The sequence below is a fragment of the Ochotona princeps genome, chromosome 7 (genome assembly GCF_030435755.1).
Source record: "Ochotona princeps isolate mOchPri1 chromosome 7, mOchPri1.hap1, whole genome shotgun sequence".
NCBI lineage: Eukaryota > Metazoa > Chordata > Mammalia > Lagomorpha > Ochotonidae > Ochotona > Ochotona princeps.
The window spans coordinates 77303965-77314599 of NC_080838.1; the positions used below are offsets into that span (position 1 = coordinate 77303965).

General features: G+C 50.8%; 1 protein-coding gene across 4 annotated transcripts in view; it reads right to left on the reverse strand.

The window, feature by feature from the left end:
- The window catches only part of ADGRL3 (adhesion G protein-coupled receptor L3), a 780978-nt gene extending 778958 nt beyond the window's left edge, over window positions 1-2020 (reverse strand). For 3 of the 4 annotated variants that reach the window (XM_058667265.1, XM_058667264.1, XM_058667262.1), the window contains exon 1: window positions 1466-2019. The gene's annotated coding sequence lies outside the window, so the exon portion shown is untranslated. Of the gene's footprint in view, window positions 1-1465 lie in introns of all 4 variants that reach the window. The other variant, XM_058667263.1, reaches the window with a different exon arrangement.
- Between the last annotated feature and the right edge of the window lie 8615 nt (window positions 2021-10635).

The window sequence follows — 10635 nt, forward strand, 5'->3', positions numbered from 1 at the left end:
ACCAGGGGTGCTTCGCGCGCCTCCACTTCACCTAACTGCCCAGCTGTCTCCAGCCATTAGTTAACCTCACGTTGGTTTCTATCGCAGCCAGGAAAGCTATGCCGGAGCATCCCAGAGGCCGGGGCTTTTCCATCCCCTGGGGAGAACTACTCCAAAAGGTCTTCACCAGGGCCAGTGTAGGGTGCTTGGAGCCGGGGCACCAGCGCTTCTCACGCGCCGCACGCAGCCCACCAAGCTGCGCCTCTCCCGGGGAGTGAACGTTCTGGGAGGTGTCCTCTCAGCCCTGCGGGGGTCTCCCACCCCCGCGGCCTCCGTAAACCTGATTTTCCAGTTAAGCGGATCCCAGGCGCAAGCGATAAGCAAGCACACAGCTCAGGTTGGCATAAGCTCTCTCATCCCCGCCAATACCTCCCGGCCGGCCCCCGGGCGCACAAGCAAGACACACTTGGACACTCACTAGCCGACTCCGCTGCCGGCTAACCCTAGCACGGGAGATCCGGTCCCCACCGCCACACTCACAAACGCGCGCGTCTGGCCAGAGACTGGCACGCTCCGCCTCAGAGCTCCGACGTGGGACCCGCGCCTGGGTCGCGGCCACCCCTCTGCTGCAGCACCGAGACTGTCTAATCCTTGTAGGAGCTGCCCTCCTACCTGTAACCCGCCACCGCGGTGCTCTGCCCACCCCACCCGATTCGTGCAACACCGCCCCCCGCCCAGTGCCAGCTACCAGCACAACACAGCACAGCACAGCCCAGGGCCACCCTCGGAAGTGGCCGCTTTCTCCAGGCAAAGCCACCGAGCAAAGCCCGGACCGCGGGGCTTAACTCCACTGCCGAGCTAAGAACGCAGCCGACCGAGTGCGGGGTGCGGGGCGGCAGTGTCGCTGAGCTACTAGGGGCCGTGACCTGGGAGAGCAGGGCCACCTTGGATGCTCCAGGCAGGCGTCGAGGGAGGACAGCGCCGGGCTCGCCACTCCAGTCTCCACCGCCCCAGAGCCCGGCGGCTCACCGAGTCCCCTATCTGTCCTCCCCTCAGCCGCACTAGCTCCGGCCGGGCGGAGAAAAAGCGCCTCCCTTGTCTGCTGTCTGTCCCTGCCAGGAGATGGAACTAGGGTGAGAGGGGAGAGGGAATTCTTGGAATAGAGACGGTTCCCATTCCCTGGAGCGGGCGACCGCGAAACGCGCGGCTGGGTCTCCAGTTCCCTCCATCTCCCTCCTCGACCGCCGCTAAATTGCCCAAAGACTGGGGGTGGGGGGTTGAAAGAAAGAAAATACACGCCCAGCCCGTGCCAAACCGGTGCGTCCGCCAGGCGGCTGGCTCCTTTGGTGCCCCGCACAGTCTCCGAGGTCTGAAGCTTGAGAGCGGGACCCCGGGAGGACGAAGGCACGTGAACCCGCACCCCCTAGCCGGCCCGCGCCTTCCTAGGGCCCCCGCGGCGGTGAAGCATGCGGGGGAAACCCATTACCTTTCGTGGCCGCCGGTGCCGAAGAGGTCCCATCCGCCGCTCAGCAACCTGCAGCCAGGCGCAGTTTCCACAATCCAGCCATGAGCAGGGCCCAAAGCCGGGGGCGGCCCCAGCGGCGACTCCCCCGCCACACGCGGCCCAGAGTCGGACTCGAGAGCGCGGAGACGGCAGCGGGCTACGGAGACCCCAGGCGCAGGGCACAGCAAGGGAAAAGTCCTCTCCCTCTTTTCTTCCGCTACACAGCCATGGAGACGCCGGCAGAGAACCGGGTGCAAGCGCCCAACGCCGTCTTCCTCTGCCTTTCTCGCCTCACACGCCCCAAGGGGGCGAACGCGCCGCCGAGCGCGAGGAGGGCTGCGAGGTCGCTGCGAGTCCACAGTTGCCCAACTTCGGAGTCGGGCTCCGGGTCCAGCGGCCAGTGCCACCCAGGGGCCCCACGGCTGCTACCAACGCGCGGCGGTCATCGCCGGGGCGCCCGGGCCGCCTCTCGCCGCTGCCGCTCAGGAACAGACGCTGCCGAGGAGCCCGAAAACCTCCCACCATCCCCCCCAGTCGATCTTTATATCCAGTTCTCCCACCCCACCCCCTCCGCCTTCTTTCTCTTCTTCTTCCTCGTCCTCCCCTTTCCGCCTCGGAGCGGGAGCGATGGAATAGGTAGGGGGAGCCGCGATGGGCCAGGGGTGGCTTCTCCGCCGAGCCCTCCTTCTCCTCTGCCTCCTCCTCCGCCGCCGCCGCCTCTGCCTCCGCCTCCCGAGGTTCTCTCCCGGGCGAGGGTCGTCTCTCGCCGAAAGCCGCTTCGAGAACCACGCAAACTCCTTCCCGGGTGCACGACGGGCGCGCGCGGGCAGAGCGGGCGCCGGGCAGCCGCGGGCTGCGTCCTGGGGGCCGGGCCCCGAGCCCGGGCGCGGGCTGACTAGCGCGCCGGCCGGGCCGGGCAGCCGCGGGCATGTGGGAGCTTCATCGCGCGGCCCGGCTCCGCGCCGCCTCTGCCTTCCTCGCCGCCGCCGCCGCCGCCTCCGGGTGCTCCTCTCGGGCTCCGCCAGGCGAGCGCGGCGCTGCCGCTCTCCAGACACGCACCCTCGCGACGCGCACAGCCGCGCGGGCACCAGGCGGAGCAGCCCCGGCCCCCCGTGCGCGCGCGCGCGCGCCCTCAGGCCGAGAAAGAAAGGGGAGGGGGCGCGTCACAGGCAGCGGCGGTGGCTGTGGAGATGGTGGCGGAGGTGGTGCTGGTGGAGGTGGCGACGGTGGCGACGGCAGCTGCCGGAACGGAGGCAGCGAGCAGTCCCGGGGAAGCCTGCGGGGACAGCGGCAGCAGCAGCGGCGGCTTCGGCGGCGGTGGCCACCCGGTCCAGCCGCAGCATCTGCATCCCCGCTCCGGGGAGCGCAAGCGAGGGGGCCCCGGCCAGCAGGCGGAGGGCCGACGCGCCGAGGGCCGGTGGGAGCCGAGCAGCCTGCGCCGGGCGGGCGCAGCCGGGGCCGGAGCCGAGGGCAGAGTGAGCCGCGGTCGGGCCGGCGGGCGGGCTGGCGGGCGAGAGCCGCGGGAGCCGGGGAGGGGGCTTCGCGCCGGGGGACGGGGCGGCAGGCAAAACCCGGAGCTGGAGTGCGGGGGCTCCGCCTAGCAGCTCGGCGAGCGCGGGGAGGCTGAGCGCAGCTGCTGCTGGAGGCCTCCTGCTCGGGGGCTATTAGACAAAGGGTGCCTCTCCCGCGGCTACGAGGTTGGCGCTCGCACTCGCTCGCTCTCTCGCTCTCTCTTCCCTCCCCCTTTCTCTTTTTCCCTCTCCCCGCCTCTCTCTCTTCCCTCCCCTCCTCCCACTTCTCTCTCCACTACCCCCCACCCACTCGAGGTGAGCCTTGGATCTGAGGTTGAAAGTCCTGCAGGAATCTCTCTCTCTCTCTCATTTCAGGTAGGGGTCATTCCGTATTTTCCTGATACAGGTACCAAGCCCCCTAAAGTGTTTCTGGCCCTTGGTCCCTGTTCTGTTCCTTAAAACTTACCTCAATGTGGGAGAGTTCTTGCAGAGTTTAAAGTATGCTTGTGTGAGCGTTAGGTGTGGAGGTGGCCACTGGCTTTCTTGTGGGCATCTTTAAGAATTATCCTAAGAGATGCGGAAGTGCCGGCGCCAAGGCCAGGCCTTGCGTGAGGGCAAGTGCCTGCGGAGCTGCTGAAACCCCTGGTGTGAGGGAGAGCCTTGAATGGATCCTTCCTAGCCTGCTCCGACATTCCGTGATTTCCAATGGCTCAGGTGTTATTTTCTGTATCAGTATGCGAAGTTGGGAAGATGAACGCCCCCAGTGAGCGCATTACAGCCCAGAGTCCAGCTCTCCACATTGCGCTTGGTTGTGTGAGTTCAGGATGATGGAATGCTTTCAGAAGCTCCTGGAGAAGGTGACACCGATCCCACGGATCTGGGAAGCGGAAGCCTGCCTTAGCCTTAGACCTTTAGGCGGCACACTGCACCTCCAGCGCCAGGTGGTCCCAAACCGCCCCAAGCAACAACACCCACCATGGTCTTAAAAAACAAAAACAAAAGCACTTGGATAGTATCTTCATACTAACACACACCTCTTTCATTCTGGTTTGTGGATGCGTCTCAGATAACAAAATCACGCTTGAATACAGATGCCAAGTATATGCTGTACTCACAAGAATAGCATTTTAAAATGGCAAAAGAGGTTGGGGGGAGGTGATTTAATGATACTGTCAAATGCTGTCCAACTAGGGGTTCACAGGTTCAAGTTAGAGTGCTTGAATGTGTCGCACACAGTACACCCGTGAACTCCCCTGAATAAAGAAAACACGAACTGAAGTCACTTGTTGGTTACACAGTCTTAAACAGAATACACTATGGCATTTTGTGACAAGAACCTAGTATTTGTACAGGAGGCAATATAGAAACTACTTAATCTGCCAAATATTTAATGGCTGTATTTAGAAAAGTAATAAACCATTTTAAACATATAAAAAAAAAGTGCTGTAAAGATAGTAATGTTATTAGCAGAAATGCTCGTAGAGTTAGTAGAACAGCTTTTCAGATCAACTATACCATGACATGAAAGGATTGGAAGGGTGGAGAAGAATGAAAAAAATCAAAACACAGGTAATGTTGGTACCAAACCATGAACTATGGTCAAGGAAAAGGAAGTGTAGCCAGTTAAATATGCAACTGAAAGTGTTGGCCAAAGAGGAGTAGGCAACAGTGAAAAAAAAAAAAAAAACCACAAGAAGAAGTTGGGCAGGGGAATAGAAGGGGGTGGAAATGAAGGTTTTGAAGAAAACCAAGGAAAGGAAAGGTTAATAGTTCATGCAATTTATCATTTAACTGTCCTGGGACAAATTTTATAACGTTTACCTTTATTTTAGGCTCAAACTTCATATATGCTTCCAAATGGCTCTTAAAACCATAGACACAGTCTCCTTATCTGATTTAAAATATAAACTTTTCCACTCCACTGCCCAGAAATATGTGACTTTTGCCAATCTTCTCTAAGGTGAATCTCCCACAACAATAAAATCAGTCCTGTGCCCACTGCTACCGTGAGAGCAACATCACCAGATGGCACCGTGCCTGCTACAGTGGAAAATAATTCAGTATATGCCAAATGGAAAAGGTGGATGCTAGAAAAAGCTGAGTATGTAATGACAGGAAGATCAAAATTAAACTATTTTCATTAGTAAACCATGAAATTTCCAAACCAAAGGAACCCTTCCAAATCAGTAAGATACTAAGATAACAGCAGCATGGAAGTTTACAAAAGATGATGAATAGTCTGCTTACAGAATAAATACAAATAAAGGATATATGTAAGGATATGCGGTCTGCCTTGAACAGTTCAGCCCATGGAAATGCATACAGTTAGAATATCAGTCATGTTTCTTGTTTTGCCCATGGAGTTAGCTGAAATAGCAACAGTAGGCTACTGCAAAAATGTACTGAGATGGGCCCAGCTCAGTGGTTTAGTGGCTGTGTCCTCGCCTTGCAAGCACCAATATCCCATATGGGTACCGGTTCATGTCCTTGCTGCTCAACTTCCCATCCTCTTCTCTGCTTGTGGGCTGGAAAAGCAGTAGAGATTGATCCAAAGCCTTGGGAACCAGCCCCAGGCATGGGAGATCCAGGAGAAGCTCCTGCCTCCTGGCTTTGGATCAGCTCAGCTCCAGCCAATGCAGTCAGTTGGGAAGTGAACCAGCAGATAGAAGATCTTTGTTTCTCCTTCTCTCTGTAAAAACAGTTCTGAGGGCTCGGTGCAGTAGCCTAGTGACTAAAGTCATCACTTTGCACGCAGCAGGATGCCATATCGGCACCTGTTTATGTCTTGGCTGCTCCACTTCCCATCCAGCTCCCTGCCTGTGGCCTAGAAAAAGCAGTCGAGGATGACCCAAAGCCTGGGGACCCTGCACTCCCATAGGAGTCCTGGAGGAAGCTCCTGGCTCCTGGCTTTGGATCAGCTAAACTCTGACCATTGCGACCACGTGGGGAGTGAGCCAGTGGATGGAAGATGTTTCTGTCTTTCCTTCTCTCTATATATCTGGCTTTCCAATAAAGATAAATCTTTTTAAAATGTATTGAAACAAGCATGCCCCTATGCTGGTGATGCACACTGACAGTTTCTCTGCAAAGAAAGTTCAGAGCATGTATCAACTGCCTTATAAAATACTGTTTTGGGAGCACTGCACGAGTGCCCTGCCCTAAGATGGCACCTGGCTCAAGGCCAGGAGGCAGCAGGAAGACGGAAGGGCGCAGGTGAGGCAAATCTGCCTCCTCTCTAGGGCCTGGCCTGGAGGTTGCAGGTGAGGCAAATCTGCCTCCTCTCTAGGGCCTGGCCTGGAGGTCGCAGGTGAGGCAGATTTGCCTCCTCTCTAGGGCTTGGCCTGGAGGTCGCAGGTGAGGCAGATTTGCCTCCTCTCCAATCAGGTAGCACCCGGTGGACCCACGGGAAAAAAGGATATATAAGCAGCCCGCTTTAGGCAAAAAGGGGGAGCTCGCTTTTTCCTTTTCGGGCGGCTACCCTTTTTCGTTGGCCTTTGCTTTCTTGGTTCGGCTGATTGTGTGTGTGTGTGTTCATGCGGTGTGTGTGATAAACGCTGGGGGTTTTAGCTAAGGGGGAAGTTGAGTCGACTGGCTGGGAGATCCACTGGTTGGAAGAATAAAGTGCCTCTTGAAGCAGAGCCCGGAGTGTCGGGTGATTTCTTCTGCGGGACGGGAGACCCCGACAATACTGCAAAAAATAAGTCATGGAAATAAATGGTAACATGGGTTTTCCACATTTTTTATGATCCTACATAAGCAACACAGCCCTTGAATCCTGTGTTTTGCACTTTAATTCATAGATTTCCACAGAGCAGAGGTACAGAGCAAGACTTCCTGCAGTGATGGGCAGCTTAGTCACACTTCTGCCTACAGGGAGATGGTACCAACGATGTCTGTGCACAGAGTGATCTTGGACATTCATTCTACAAAACAAAAGCCTTCCTGCCTCATTGAAGCAGTTGCTTTTCATTTAGTTTGAGAAAATTTTTTAAAGCAAAAAATAATATTCATTAACTTATGCATACTGTATTAGGCAGTATTTATTTTGGATATAGACAAAAAAAATAAAAGTTACAGTGGCCTGAACCAATCACAAGTTTGCATCTTTCCCAGTGACAGGCTAGAGGTAAGGCCCTGGAAACCATTTGAAGCCAGAACACATATCCTCTGTCTTCTTGTTCGGTCACCTAAGGCCTCTATGCCTAATTTCAATTCTTAAAATAATATCTGTACTGTAGGAGCAAAAAATAGAAGGAAAAAAGGACATGTGTGCCCAAAGGCATGTCTCTAAAGTTCCACTTTTATTTATTTCCGCTTTTATTCCATCCTCAGAATCTCCTGTAGAATATTCCAAGCTATTTTGTGTCTAGCTAAAAATTGGAGTTTTTGTATGATCAGGTCCTGCCTCATCCTCTGATTGTCTAACAACTTGGGATGGTCTTTGCATGCATTATTTTAGCAATCGAAGGAATACCTAATGCAGACACTAGACAATGCCACCTTTAAATGAAACAACTACTTTGCCATCAGAGACAATATTCTGTAATATTCCATTAATATCAACAGACAGTATCACAGATGCTGCGGGTCCTCAATGCACTGGCAATTTACAATCATCAGGGTTAAATCCCATTTGCAAAGCAGAACTTGGATTACAAGGAAGCCATGGCAGGATTAGAATTCCAAGGCACTGGAGATTCGTAATGTAATACTCAGAACTCAACTACATAGGTGATCAGAATATGCTTGACTGTTCTATGGGCTAGCTTGATCCTAAGAAGTATGGAACAATCCCCACCACCTACCCCTTCGGTGAGTTTACCTTCCACAGTTGCAGTTACACACTGCAATGGAAAACTACAGTGTGAAAATATGAAGTGGATCACTTTGGAAATAAGTCATCAGTTTAAACTTTGGACTACATTGAATCATGCAGCAAAATCTCACACCATCCACTTCCTTCCTCTCAGAGGCATGAATCATTCCTTCATCCAGTGTGTCTGCCTCATATATGGGACATTCCTTAATCACTTTATGATCTCAGCTATGTCATGTACATGTCACAGTGTTTGTGTTCCTGGAAACTTTACATAGTAGCCTAATGCTACGCTCCAGTGCCTACATCCTTCTCCTTACTTCATCTCATCAAATGAGCGATACACCTGCTCACATCACCACAAGGATAAAGAGAGTGCAACCAACTGAGACATGCTATAATATTATATTTTATGATTATCTTATTAGTTATGCTTGCTAACCTCTTACTATGCCTAATTTAGAAATGAAACTTTAACCAAGACATGTATGTATAAAAAAAAACATGGATTTATGTAGGGTCAGTTTCAGGCACCTGCTTTGGGTTTTAGAATGTTTGCCTACCTTGTTCCCTAGAGTGTGACTTGAAGAGCGTTTCTAAAAGCTTCATTTTTAATTCATTGCTAATTTGCTATCTTCTATTCCCATTTTCTAACCCCCCAAAAAGGACTATATTCCACAGTCTCATGATGTAGAAGTTTACCTTACACTCTAGATTTACATTTTAGGTGTTTGTTTATTTATTTATTTATTCATTTATTTATTTTACTTGTGGTAAATTTTTCGCACCTACTAACATTTTCCCTTCTCAATGGAATCACCTCTTCAAATATATGTGCATGTAAGAAGGAATTTCAAAAAAAGTTTATGGAAATGGAATATAAAATGTTTATTTTGTTGCAAACGGTTTTAAAATCCATGCATATTTGTCATAATATGCATTTTCATGAACTTTTTGATGATCCCTTATGCAGGCTACTGCTAGAGGACTGAAAACAAAGCATGCTATTTCCTTGTAATTTTCCAAGCTGCCTTATCTTTGATCCCACAATTAAATTACCTTTCATAATTTCAAATGAGGTTCAAGCAGAATGTTGGCAGCCACTTGCTATGGGTAACAGAACACTGCAAGTGCTCAGCGTACAAACATGTCGCACTAAGTATTCCAACACGAGTCTGACTTTCTGGACTCCAAAAAACATGAGAAAACTCACAAACTCACTGCTGTTTTCCTAAGGTTCCCTTATCACAACAAGCACGTGTTTATTCATGCAAATACCGTGGTCAACCTCTATTAAGTCACTACTAACTGATATGGCCTAGAAAGAGACAGAATGTTTGCTCTTTGATGAAATCTGTCTCTTTTCTGAGCTCTGCTTTTCAGCCCTGATTCCTTTAATAGCATAAGGACAACAACAGTAGATCTCTAGCCCTAATTATTTGTCCTTCCCCAAGACTGGTTCCTTCACATTAGTTGAGGATAAGTGTATGAAATAGCTTTGGCCATACCATTTAATATATGCATTGGCCATGATTGACTGGTTCAGGACAAACAACTAACCCAAGCTTGGTTAATAGCAAGTTTTCCGAACAGGGCAAGCCCAAGTCCTTGGGATGCTTCACCCACTGTGGGAGACCCAGGAGAAGTTGCTGGATCCTGACTCCTGACTCCAGGTTAGCTCAGCTTCAGTTGTTGGCAGCCATTTGGTGAGTGAAACAGCAGATTGAAGATCTTGTTTTACTTTGTCTCTCCAGTAAAAATAAATAAACATTCCTTTTGAAAAAGAACAGCAAACTTTCCTCAGTATATTTAATGCTAATGTGCAAAGGGTCTTATTCTGCCATGGATGGTGGAGGAGGAGCACGACTTATTTGCCATAGACTGCGTTGAGCATTTGCTTGGGTTGCCACATACCTAGCTAAGTGTTCGGTTGCTGGGAGAACAGCAGCTGATAGCTGGCTGGATTCTGGGCACAGATCATGCTAACTCTGTCCTAGCTATGCCATCATACCAGCCTATTCCCTATTTTTTAAAATGTTGATTCTGCAAGAGAAGAGAAAGTCTCCCAACCTTTCCACTTCCAGCTCCTGATCCTCAATAAATAAATAAAAATTTAAAAGGTGCTGCTTTAGAGAAGAAATTAAGAAATTAAGTCTACAAGGTAGAACTCTCATGAGTGATATTCACAGGAGATAAAACTCATTCCTTTTTCTGCTCTCTTTCTCCAATGGAGTATTACACAGGAAGCTGGCCACCTACAACCCAAAAGAGAGCCGTTACCTGAACCCGACCATGCTGGCATCCCTATCTCAGATTTGTGGCCTCCTGTACTATGAGAAATTATTTTTTGTTCTTATGAGCCACCAAAGCTGTAGTATTTCTTATAACACCCCAAAGAGGCTAGGATGCCATTCCTGACCACACTTTCTGCCACGTGGAAATTTCTAACCGTGTTTTTGTGAAACAGGATGTTACTTCAAAAAAGTCAAAGAAAGGTACATTTTGAAGTTAAGTAGCATTTTTTGCTACCAAAAAAATGAACTTGTGCATATTTTTGCAGTAACACACATTTTCTATAAGCTTTTTGAGGACCCACTGTATTTTTTTGAAAGATGCAATTCTTTTGTGCTATGTCCTCCTGTATTTAAACTGGGAAAAAGGCTGTACGAGGATGTCATGGTACTAGCACACAAGCCCTGCAGTTGAGGAAATTAGATCCCCCTTCAGATTTACCACAGAGTAAATGGCTCAAGCCCCTCCTCCCGGGCTGCCTATGTGACAACCTTCCTTTAAAAGTCTGATGCTGTTAATCACCTTTGGCTGTT